Raw genomic sequence first — 13,362 nt, 5'->3', positions numbered from 1 at the left:
GATTATAGGCATGGACCACCACAGCTCTTTTATGAAGTGCTGTGGATGGAATCCAAGGCTTTATGAGTTCTAGGTAAGTGCTCTACCAATTTTGCCAGACTATTTAGTACTGTTTAAAGTTACCAAGTATCTTATATGAATACTAAAGGCAGTCTTGTTTAAGGGAATCACAGTTTCCAAAGCAAAAGCATTCTCTGATAAAAACTGTGTTCAGTCAACCACAAAGTGGTCTTTGAAGCAAGGGATACCAGGAGACATAATTACTAATATAGATTTAGTTGAAGCCTGGGACCACATATGCCATATAATCCCATGGTGAGGAATAGCCACACTGGGGAAATGAACCCTAGAAATCTTGGTATTTCTGCTAGGGTCAAAATAATGCCTGACCACCTCCACAAGAGACAATGCATGGCCCTAGCTCTCTACAAGCAGACTGAAGTGCTAGAACATATCATCAATCTTGTCTTGTCTGCTAGAAGATACATTCCCACCTCCACTTTCAAAGAATGGACACAGGTTCCTCAAGTGAAGCTTGAAAGAACCTAATTCTCAACACTCGGGCTCTGATCTTCCCCTATGAGGTACTGACCTGGAAAACATTTCTTCTGTATGAAGCAAACCTGATTCTGTGAATAAAGACCCATCTACTGATAAGAAAGAACACTTGATGTTAGTGCCATCCAGACCTAGAATGATGGTCCATATGAAGATAGACTCCTTCTGCCAGCCTTTCTGCCCCTTGCCTGGTTGCTTTCCTCATTAACTAGGAATTGTGTTCGATTTGTTTGCTCATTGGCCAGTTCCTTTCCACACCCCATATCACAATAGAATGAAGGACCCGATGAAGGGAAAGATTCTATTCATTTCATCCCAGGCTGTGTCTCTGGTGTCCTCCACCAGAAGAGGTGCTCAATGTGCAAATGCTGACTAAATAGATCATTAACTAATTAACTAACTAATTAATTAATGTGTACATTCTTTTCTTCTCTCCTCCACAAAGAAAGAAAAGGGCCTATGTGAATCACTAACTTGATGATTACATTTAAACCCACAAACTGGGGATGTTCTCTGATGCCTCTTATCCTTACCTTTGTCTCCAGATGACTTCCATTCTACAATAGACCCAACCTCAACACCTCGTCTACTTATGAATACTGCTTCAAACTCGACTAGTATCTCTTCAAGGCCAAGACAACTTTACTCACACATGCAGAACTAGCATGACTCCATTGGTTCTAAAACTGTCAGAGGATGTTCTTGGGGGTCCAGAGCCAGAGACCTAGAACTTGGCTGTGGTGGAGCTAGGAACACTCACTGTCCATCAGCAACTGCTCTCGGTCAGATAGGGAGAAGAAGTGAAATCCTAGAGGCTCAGCTAGCAGAAGAGTGCCAGGCAGGTTAACGTAGGTTCTCTGGGCTGGCTCCACCAGGCTCCAGCCCATGAAAGCCTTTCAGGCTTCTGAAGCCTTGTCTGTGACCAGGTACCTTAAGGGACTGGGGAGGGAGGCATGATGAGAAATACGGAATCTGGGAAGAAAGAAGAACTAATTGTGGAGCAGAGCAGGCTGGGATAGGACCCTCTATCATCTGTCACTTGCTGGATTCTAAACTCATCTCACACTTTGTTATGGTTTGGTGAGAGAGATTATGAAATATTAAAAAAAAAAGAAAAACAAGGGAGTAGCCTGACCCCAAGGAGGAGGGGAAAGAAATTTGGGTGTGGTGCACAGACACAGTCTTTTGTCAACATCTTAAGCCTTGGGAATTATTCCAGCTGTCTGTGGATTAGATTGTGGGTAGATCGAGCCCACAATCACAAGGCTGAAACTTACAGTACAGATGACTGCTGTACATCTAAGGCCAGCCTTGGCTAGCGTGGACTAGAGTGTAGCACTGCTTCAAAAGAAAACAGAAGAGAGAAGAAGGTAGAAAGAAAAAAAGAAAGGAGAGGAAAGGAAAGAGAAATTGTTCTGCAGCCACAGTCCCCACATCCCCATCATCTGAGCCCTGGCTGTGGCTGAGTGGCTGGTTGGCCTAGATCCTCCCAGGAGCTAGCAGCATTTTTCTTTGTTGGTGATACACATGAGAGTCTTAGGTGACCTCCACCTTGCAGAAGCACTGGGGTCCCATGGATGGCATTACTTATCCTAACCCTGACTCTAAGCCACTGCCCTTAACCAAAGCTGCTGTTTCTCCATGCTTCTATTTCTTTTTCCTCCAAGTGCAATTCATGACAGGTACTCCTTTCTTTTGATGTCCCTTAAACAGATGCCATGTTTCCCTCTTTGCCTTTACTACCAGTGCTTCCTCCCAGGCCTTCCCCTTCCTCATCTCTCCTTCTTGACCCCTAAGCAGTCCTCAGAGATCTTCCCACATGACACCACAGGTGCAGGTGCTCCCGGGTCTCTGTCACATGTGGCTTCATCTTCTTTTTAGTCTCCTGAATGGACACAAAGCTGCTCCAGAAGCCACCATAAGAGCAAGATATCATTTTATCACATGATTGATGACTGGCCCCTTCCCCACAGCAAGCATCAGAGTCACTGACTGGCTTTGGCTTCAAGTTTGTCACTCTAGAGCTATGTGCCCTAGGCAGAGTTGTTGACATTCTCTGACCCTCACCATCCCCACGTGAAAAGTGACATCATTAAGCATCTCATAGGGTTCGTGGTACGAAAATGCACACAAACCCTTTAGCACCATGCCCAGCTCACTCTCTGTGTGCAGTAGTTATGCTAATTGGCACCGCCATTAGCTCTAATAGTTTTGCGTCTCCAGAGGCTGACACTTGAAGCTCATTCCTCTCCAGTTCAATGAGCTTCTAAAATACAAATCTTGGGGTTGGTGAAGGCCCCCAGGAGTTACAACCCTCACAGGCTTTGCACAGCTGCTCTCCAGCATCTCTGGACAGAAGACAAACAAAGGGAAGGACGAAGGATCAGACAGTGTTCCAAGGAAGGTCGATCCAGTCTTGACCATGGCCTCCAACAAAAGGGGCTAACGTGGAAAATGGTCAATACACAGTGAAGGTTTGTCTAAGGGTACCTAAGACCCTCGGGCATATCCTTCCTAGGATGGTTGGGACAAATGTGCAGTGTCATCCTTTGCTTCCCTTTCCCAGTCAGCAATTGAGGAGTCAGGTGCATCACTCAGGGCTGTAAAAGCAGAGAAGACAGCCCAGGTTCAAACCCCTGGCCAGCCTCGCTCAAAGAGGAAGATTGGGGGAAAGGAGGAGCTTGCTCAGTTGCTGAAGTAACAGACCCCCATGATGGGGCAGGAAAAGCAAGCCATGAAAATGTCCCGTTTTGTTTACGGAAAATTAATTCAGCATGCAACTTCATTATATTGCCATTTCTCGAAACATTAACTCCCATCGATGCTGTGAATGTCTGGGAAGCTACAAAATGTCCTTTTCTGAAAACCAACTATTATCTGGAAAAATCTGAATTTCAGACCAACCTAGATTTCCTTCTCCCTTCCCTTGACCCGTGCACTTTACATCTAGAAGGGTCCAGGGTGGCTCCGTAGGTCAGTGGGTCTTGAGAATATTTCTCGGCAGCATGTGAGCCAGAAGGAAGGCAGCATTCACTTTAATCATTTAGTGAATTAACACGCCCCCACACCCCCGGTTTGGCTTTAATACCCAGCTACGGAAGAATTACAGTTTCCAATCCTAGAAATGGTGGAGTAGTCTTTCTCTTGTCAGACATCGCCCTCTAGTGGTCAGGCCTCTATATGAGAAATAGCCTAACCTAATGCACCTGTAGAGACTGCTTCTTCCCTCACTGCCAGCTTTCTGTCTGCTCCTTTTTTTTTTTTTAATCACCACTTAACAGCCTATTGTATACCACGCAACAAAAAGTCCAGATACCTTCCTTGGTGGTTAGTGATTGGCTTGCTGATGCTTACCTTGACAGTCTGAGAGAAATGGTTCAGATCTCAAGTCCCAGCTCCATCCCTTAGAGCCTCAAGATCAGGAGTGGCAGTCCTACTCGCTGGAATTATTTTCCTTATCCAGGGGCTGGTCATGTCAGCTTTCCCATTTCCAAAAGATATACTTTTACAAGTCTTCACTCTGTTTTCACAGCCAACCCAGAGGAACTTGGCTTTTGACTCCTGGTTCCGACATTGGCTGACCTTGTAAACTTGGGCAAACTACTTGTCTGTTCTTAATGCCTTTCTTCCTGGCTGTGAAATGAGCACAATTCCTGACTTGCACACGATCATTCAAGTTCACAACTGTGATGTAAGTGGTATTCCCGGAGAGCTCACAAACCCTTCACTGGCCCCTTCACAGAGTCAGGACTCTGAGGCACTTAACCAGATGCCTAGGAGATTCTAATGCACAATAACCCCCAAGAGCAAGTCCCTTGGGCTGGCCTGTGACTCTATCAACTTGGCTGTACTGAAAGGCGTGATTATAAAGGAGAGTCAGAAGTTCAAGATTATCCTTCACTATTGAGTGAAACCTGCCTCAAAATACAAAGGAAGAAAAAAAGAAAGGAGAGGATATGGTTAGGGAAGAGTGGAGGAAGAAAAGGAGGAGGAAGGGAATGAAGGAAGGAAGAAGAGAGAGAAAGAGGAGGAGCAAAGGAGGGGAGAAAGTAAAAGGAAAGGGGAGAAAAAGAAAAGAGGAGAGGTGGAGAAGAAGAGGAAGTGAAGGGGAGGATGAAGGAGAGGAAGAGGAGAAAGATTTGGGAGCAAAAGATAGGGAAGAAGAGGAGGAGGAGGAGGAGGAAGAGGAGGAGGAGGAGATGGGGAAGAATGGGAGGAGGGTGTGGCTCCATGGTAGAGCACTTCTCTAGCAAGCTCAAGACCCTAAGTTCAATCCCCAGAGAAGAGCAATGTCACCTGTCACCTCCTATGTCCCCACTAGATTCCAATACCGCTGACCTAAAGTAGAATCCGATGCTGGGATTTTCAGGAATTCCTAGGTGATTCCAGTATGCAGCCAGGCTTGACAGCCACACTAGTGACTGACATACACCAAGAGCTTGATCAATGTCCCAAGGAGTCCTTCCAGGACAGCTGTGTGGTGAGTTAAACATACGACTCTCTTCTTTACTGTCTCTACTTCACAGCAGCACCTTGCTGGGTGCCAGGCACCACAGATAGCTGTCATCACACTCAAGCCAAAAGACAACGATCTCTGAGTTCAGAAGCAGCAGTGATGCCTCAGGCCAATTAGCATATTACACTGCGGTCCCCACCACCACTTACGTAGTAAACTCCAGACACAGGGGCTGCAGAGCACAGAGGGATTGGGACTCAGAGACTAACAACAGTGTCTTTCTCTTTTTAAGAATCTAAAATACTTGGAAAAGTGGTAATGCCACAGGAACTTTTAGAAAAATAACTGCCTGGTGGGACTATTTTAAGAGAGCTGAAACATATCTGAGGCAGTGGGGACTTCCCTGACTCACCATGGTCCCTCTGTCTATTTACTACAAGAAGTAAGATTGTGTGAGTCTCAAGACAGCCTCAGTTTGAAGCCAACAGTCCCCACTCCACCCAGTCCCCTCCTCTTGCTGGACCCCTCTTTGTCATGGCCTCAGCTGGCCAGCTGTTTCCAGCTGTACAGGCAATGAGAATACCTAACAAGGTTTTGAGCAGTGCACCTGCTACCGTTGGCTCGGGCTGCACCTACTGTTGCAGAGGCAAGAACTATGAAGGGTGCAGGAAGAAATCCTTTTCCTACCCTGTAGCTACTCAGTCAACCCCCAGCTTCTCCTTAGCACCTAGGAATGAGACCAGGAAAACCCATGGGAGTCTTGTCAAACCACTCTGGGCATCGAGGAAGGGGGGGAGAGAGGGCTCTGAGCAGCCCACAAGAAACCAACACCAACTCCCTTTTACCCTGAGCTCTCTATGCTCACACACTTACCACAGCAACCTTTTCCTGATGTGAGTTTTATGTACTCTTCTGGAGTATAGAAGAGGGGTTAGGTGTTTTTCAAAGACCCTTTCCCACTAGCCAAAATGACCTTCACCACCCACAGGTGTTGAAGAACATAAGAACCACCAAAATGGGGCATCTGAGGCGCCCACAGAGAGACAGCCCAAGTGCAGGAACACCATGTGCTTTGCTTGACCAGAAGATATTGTTGCTGTTATTGTTTGGCTAGCTGGTTTGGGGGTTTCTGTGAGTAAAAGGATTCTGGATTTAAAGCCAGCATCCATGGTAAAGCTGGTTGTCAGGATAGGAGAGACATCTCCACATAGTAACAGCTGTGATCGTTGCTGCTCTGAACCTAGTGCCCACTGAGCTACTCCATTCCTATATCCCTGCCCTGAAGGCTGCAAGTACACATGCGTTCTTCCTCACCCATCTGTGGGCTCTGCTCCATCTCCAGGGCCAGGGGCTTCAATCCTAGTGGCTGAGCCAGGCTGGGCAACAGAATTGCCCAACGGAAAAAGCCCAACAACTGATGCTCCTAAGCAGATTGAAGCCTCCAAGATTCCGGCCTATAGAGCTGACCAGTCAAGGTCACCTGGAGGACAGTAGCATTACTAATTTGTGATAGCATCGGAATCCATGGAGAAAATTTTTCCTTCCCATTTCCCTTATTTTCCCCCTTTCCTTTTCTTTCTTTTCCTTTGTTCATCACACAGTTTCAAAATATCTGGCCACCACAGAGATTTAGCCAGGTGGCCTTTCCAAGCTCCAAAATCAATAGCCTCCCATACATCCAACCTGGTATACCGCAACTTGCATCTTTTATGCTCTCCTGTCTAGCCCTGCCCACCCGCTTCCTTAAATATTTCTCAGTCTCATTCCTTTGCATTTTGCTCTGTGGCCTCAATCCTGCCGCCACACAAGCTCACTCAAGCATCTCTGGCACTCAGCCTGTCCTTATTATTAATGAGACTGAAAATAATGGCTCGTAAATAAGATCTTGACTTCAAAAGGCTCTCATGCCACCAACCCAGGGAGGGGCTCAGGAGAACCGTTCACGTGAGGTACACGATGGCACCAGAGGTTAGAGACTTGTCCACGGTCAGTAACAAATCTGTGATGGAGCCAGGAGGAGAACCTGCTTTGAGTACCATTATTTATTGCCTATCTGGAAATTATTTAAAAATAAATAAATAAATAAGCAAGTGAAAAAAGCCAGATTTTTTTCAAGCCTGACTTTGTTGCATTTCAAGGGCAAGATTTATTTTCGCTCCTTAATATTGTAATTAAAACAAATGGAGTAAGTTCTGGCATCAGACTGCCTTTCCAACAACCTTTTCGGGGCCATTTGTGTTGCTGTACAGAAAGGGACGCCATCTGCTCACTTATCTACTGCGTAAAAGACCTGCTCACTCAGTCAACCAGTGATTCTGTGTTGTATGCAGGCCTTGGGCCTTACACAAGTTATGCTCTGGTGAGCAAAATTAGTTTCCCTGTCAGTGTTCCTTGCCCTCGAGTTTAGTCGTGAAGTGAGATCCATGCCAGGAATCTTCAATCAGAAGTACTCCCCAAATAATACAGGCTACTGACACTGCTTCTGGTTGTCTGCCAGAACTTGATGCTACGATTCTATTGCTGAAGACACACGACGTTTTAGTCATGGGAGTTGGAGAATCAACCTGCAGCTGACCTGGAAACATTTGCTTTTGAGCATGGGTTGAGAAGGGCTGGTGAGTTGGCAAAGCCAGTGAAAGGCACTCGCCACTAAGCCTGATGACCTGAGTCTGATCCCTGGTACCTATATGGTGAAAGAAAAGAACCCATTCCTACAGCCTGTCCTCTGACGGGTAGTAAGCCACATGTGTGCCTTGCCATGTACATGTCCACACGTGTACACAGAAATGTCCCAATGGTTACATCTACAAAACACTTCAGATAATCATACTAACCACATGGGGTTAACTAAAACCTGATGACACCAGTGAACATGCCAAAGTGGATGGGGAAGTCCACGAGGTCTCAGCACTACATAAAGAACTATAGGCAACTGAGGAAAGCTAAGAGTGAGAAAGGTGATCTTCCCCAGGGAAGAGACATCATCAGTTGATTGTCCAGTGCCAAACAGTGCCAAACGATCAGCCTGGGAAACATCCATACAAGCAACATTATACAGACTGAGCATGTTATGTTTGGGAATATATATATGCACACACGTATACATACGTATATTCATGCAATGACAATTACTGAAAAAAGAGTATGAATTTGAAGGAAGGAGGAGAGGGGTACAAGACAGAGTTTGGATGAAGAAAAGAAGGGAGAAATGTTATCATTATACTATAATCTCGAAAACAATTAAATGCCAAAAATTTAGAAAAGTTATGTGTTAACAGTGACATGACAGAGAGCATAGATAAGCAGTAAATAAATACCAATATTCAAAATAAGTTAAATTGATTTTAATGAGCTATATAGCTGTGTGGCCCTGGCTTGAGTCTGCAGCCTGGTGCCCAAAGAACTGTGCAATGGGGCTGCGATGTGTGTGTGTTCCTGCCTTTACTCGGTACTGGGCATTATGTCATATGCTAGAAACAAGAACCAAAAGGAGATGCTGCTTTCCAGATGATCTCAGGCCTCCTAGAGAAGTCGACATGTTTGCTTGTATCATTATGAAGAATCACTCATAAGATAGTCTATACTAGAGAGTTAGTTGGTAATCAGTGCTCATTTTCTATTTTCATGAAACACTTTGTTGTCAAGTCTTAGGTTGGGTCTGGGTAAAGAACAATACAAATATATCTTCCAGTCTAGAGGGAAGACTGGCATATGGTGACAAAGTGAAGAGGAGGGAGACATCATACAGTCACCCTAGCCCAAGCCTGGGAAGCTGCCACAGAGCGCCTTTGAACTTGCTGCGGTTCTGGAGGGTGGGTATCCAAAGTCAGGGTGCCCATGTAGTGGTTTCCAGGCCTCTTTCTAGACTATAGATGGTTACCTTCCATCTGTATCCTCACGTGGCTTTCCTCTCTCTCTCTTTCTCTCTCTCTCTCCCTCTCTCTCTCTCTCTCTCTCTCTCTGTGTGTCTGTGTGTGTTTGTGTGTTTGTGTGTGTGTGTGTGTGTGTGTGTGTGTGTGTAGTGTAGTGTAGTGTGTACCACAAAGGAGGGAGGAAAAGAAAGTCCTGGTATTTCTATCTTGATGATCTTGCTTAATATTAACTCCCAGGAGTTCTGTCCCTAAATTCAAACACACTGAGGGCTGGGACTTCAGTGTATAAATTGGGAGTGAGGGATGAGTTTATTCATAATGGGCACACACAGGAGAAGCACAAATAGATTTCATTTGGTCAGCTAGGAAAGCTTCAGGTCAGGGTTGGGATCGGGGGAAGAGCATTGAAGGCTTGGAGTAACCTGCAGGAAAAACGATGGACTGGCGATCATAACGTTAAGTAAGATAAGGCAGACTCGGGAAAGACAAGTTTATTGTGCTTTCTCCCAAGTGCAGGATCTAGATTTATTTCTAAGGTGTGAAAGTACAAAGGCGGTACCTGGGAAGAGAAAGGATGCCAGTGAGAAGAAGCAAGGTGGATAAAGTCAGGTAACAGGACAGTGACTGTGAAATCGAAGTGCTTGATACACATGTCTGAAAATGTCACGGTGAAACCCAGCAGTTTGCACAATGAATGTATATTAATAAGAAATGCCGCAAGCTGTGACGGAAGAAATGGTTCTGAAGATTAGAGCACTGGCTGCTCTTGCAGAGGACCCTGGTTCTTTCTCAGCACCCACATGGCACGCACAGCTGTCTGTAAGTCCAGTCCCCGGGGATCTGAAGGCCTCTTCTGTGCTCTGAAGGGGCTGTATATATACATGGTACACAGACATATGTGCAGACAAAACACCCATGCACATTTTTAAAAAATGTTTAAGGGAAACTAAGAAAGAGGGAAGGGGCACAAGTTGCCATGAGAGGGATGGTAGAGCAGGGGAACACCAGAAGAGCCTCTTTAGAGAGCCTCTAAGGTTGTCTTCCCAGCAGCCTCTAAGAAACTAAGGAAAGGTCTGACTTTATTAACTTGCTAAGGGCATGGTGATGTTTCATATCACATGATTGATTTAGTTCAACACAGTGTCTATGATAAGGACCTAGGTACCATAAATTGGAAGCTATCAGACCACACCTCAGACTGCTTCCTAACTCTGACCCAGACAGTGTTGCAGAGGGCATCGATCTGACCTCTTCAGGCTGTGGGATCCAACCTGTGAGTGCAGACCTGTGTTCTAACAGAGGAGAGAGTATACCCCCACTAAAAGACACTGTTTCATTTTCAGAAAGACTGGGAGGAAGGTGGGGGCAGGCTGGGGAGCAATACTAAGACCATGGAGGCGGAGGTGAACTCTTTGTATGGAGTTTAGACTTTTTCAGAAAGGACTAAAAATAACCACTAAAGAGCATGGTAAAAATATATGATGTGCCAGAGCTGGCTTATATGAGTTTCTGAGAAACGACTGGTATGATTTCAGGAAATCTGAGAGCTGACAGTTAACAATTATGAAATAAAACTGACTGCATGATGATCTGAAGATCCCAGGATAAGTAGCTACACCCACCCCAAAGAGTCCGCAAGTCTGACTAACTGATTAGGATCCCATGATTGTGGGGTGTTAGAATGTTGCAACCTTAGTTATGTGGGTACTACAGTATCCACATAAGACCTGCCTCTATATTTAACCAAACACTCTTTTGGTTCTGAGGCAAAAGCTTTGGGATGTACTCTCAGAGACTATGAGCTTCCACCAAGCCAAAAACTAACAATATCATCACATACTTTCTAACAACTACAGCAGAGATTTCCTGCTTTGCTGTAACCTGTCTTCCTGATCTCCCCACATGACCCAAGGCCACTGAAGCTTTATACAAGAGAGAAACTTATTTAGTTCATGGCCCTGAAGGCTTGAGAAGTCCAATGGCGCAGCGCCAGGCTCTGATGAGGGGTTGTGTACCCCTTTATTTCAGGGTAGAACGGCATGCTTCTCAGTCCCATGACACTGTTGATTAAATTTCAACATGAGTTTTAAAAAAAGACGAATCATATTGAAATCACAAGAACCAAGTGATGTAATCCATTTGTGTTCCTCGAACAGAATACCTGGGACTGGGCAATTTACAGTGAACAGATATTGATTCACAGTGTAGGATGCTAAGAAATCCAGAGTTTGAATGATTGGTACATGGTGAGGGCTTTCTTGTGTCATACCATGACCAGAGCTTGAGAACAAGAAAGAGTTAAACACTCTTTGAAAACAATACAATCCCTATCCCTCAATAAAGGCAGAGTCTTTCCCTCACCTGCTCATCCTACCTTGTGTCTTCAGTACAACCGGGAAGACACTGTTTCCAAATAGAGAAATAGTCTATCTTCCTAGCACTAGAACAGCAACAAATGGAGGCAGTGTGGGAAGGACACAGCTCAGTTCACACAAGCTACTGTGAGGACTAGACATCCGAGTGTGAAGACACTCTAGTACCTCCTTGATCCTCCTCCAGGCCATCTCAGATCGTCTCTGGTGGCACCGTGAACATCAGAATCTATGTTGGTGCCTCAAAAACCTGAGCAAACTGCCAACCTACTGCATGTTCTTCCAAGTAAAAAAATGCATGCAAGCCAACACCCCCCTTGGAATGAGTTTTGGCTCCTGGATGACCTGAGATGAGAGAAACCAGAATTTGCTTCTTCTGTGGCTGGTTCTCAGTGGACCAGGCTTTACAGGCCTCTCTGGGAATGACTGAGAAAGAGGGACAGTCAATCAAGTGTATCCAGTGCAGTAGGGGACTCTCACCCTTCATCTGCCTCCTTGTCTGCTCATACTTCCTGTGTGTTCTTTCTCTATCTACCAGCAAAGAATTCCTCAGACTGGATTTTCTAGAAAACTTGGACCAAGATAGTCTATAAATGGCAGTTCTACTGTTTTCTGGATGCATCCCAAAGGAATTACCTTCTCCATAAAAATTCTGATATGTTGTTCCACACTGCCACCCCACCCTTCTGCCATCCCAGAACACGGAGCACTTCTGTCTGTAGTACTATTTAACACAACGTATCATACCTGCTAGATCTCTCACCATCTACCCTGCCTAATTATGGCCATCATGGATTACACGCCACCTGTCCTTTGCAGAGGACAGAACTTGAATCCTCCAAAGACCCATGTATGGAAGGGGCAGTTTCTAGCCTGTGACACTAGTGAAAGATGGTGGGATTTTAAAGATGCAGAGTTAGTGGGAGGTCTTCTCTTGATTAGGGACATAGAAGGGGAGACCCACCCTCTTTCTTCTCTCTCTCTCTCTCCCCTCTCTCTCCCTCTCTCTCTCCCACAAGTCATAAGGAGAACCATATCAACACATGCTCTCTGCCATGGTGAATTGCTGGGCCACAGACCTAAAAGCAGTAAGGCCAACTAACCATGGACTAAAACTATCCAAAGTGTGAGCCAAACGACCCAAGCAAAAACCTTTTGTTTTCTCTACATAAGTGGACTATGTAGAGAGAATGTCTTACGTCTGTGTGGATGTGGCACCTGTCAATAATAAATTTGATGGCATGTGGCTTAAGTAGGAAGTAGGAGGTGGGACATCTCGGAGGAGAAAGAATTCTGGGATAGAGCCAGGCAGTATATTGGCCCAGGAGATGTGCATGGTACCTGAGCACAGGTAACCAGCCACTTGGCAGAATATAGATTAGAATAATGGGTTATTTTAAGTTGTGATCTAGTCAGGAAAGAGCCTTGCTAGATAGCCAAAGTATTTGTAAATATATTTTGAGTCTGAGTCTGATTTCCGGGAGTATGGGGCTGGGAGGAAGAATGACCAAACATCTACAGACTAGCTCAAGTATTCACAGAGGAATGGAAAGCTGCCTAATGCAATGCTCCTGATACCTAGAAGCCACACTTACCACTGTGTCCTCAAGACCTCTTGTATCTACTGACTGAGTTTCTGGGACTCGGGCACCTCCCATTTTCTGGCACCTGGGCAAGAATATCTGTAAAATATTTCCCTCTCTCTCCTTCATCACTACTGAGAAGACGCCCTTTCTCTCTGCTCAATGATCCTGGCAATGTCTTTAGCAGAAGTCATATACCTCAGTGAGAGTTAATGTTTAAATGGGGGCTGGTGAGACATCTCAGTGGGTAAAGGTGCTTGCTGCCACGCCTGCTGACCTGAGTTCCATCATCTAAACCTGGTGAAGGAAGGGAAGCAGTGGCCACAGGCTGTCCTCTGACCTTCACTTGTGATGCATAGTACATGTGTGCCTCTCATACACAAAGAAAATAAAAGTTAACAACACAGACAAACGGGAATGTCTACGAAAGGAAACAGGCACACTCACAAGGCACAAATGACTGATACAGTGATTTGTGGGAAGCTATCCTTATCACATCATTGCCATTAACAAGTCTGTGC

The sequence above is a fragment of the Grammomys surdaster genome, unplaced genomic scaffold, assembly GCF_004785775.1.
Source record: "Grammomys surdaster isolate TR1022 unplaced genomic scaffold, NIH_TR_1.0 313, whole genome shotgun sequence".
Lineage (NCBI taxonomy): Eukaryota > Metazoa > Chordata > Mammalia > Rodentia > Muridae > Grammomys > Grammomys surdaster.
This window is presented reverse-complemented; position numbering follows the sequence as displayed.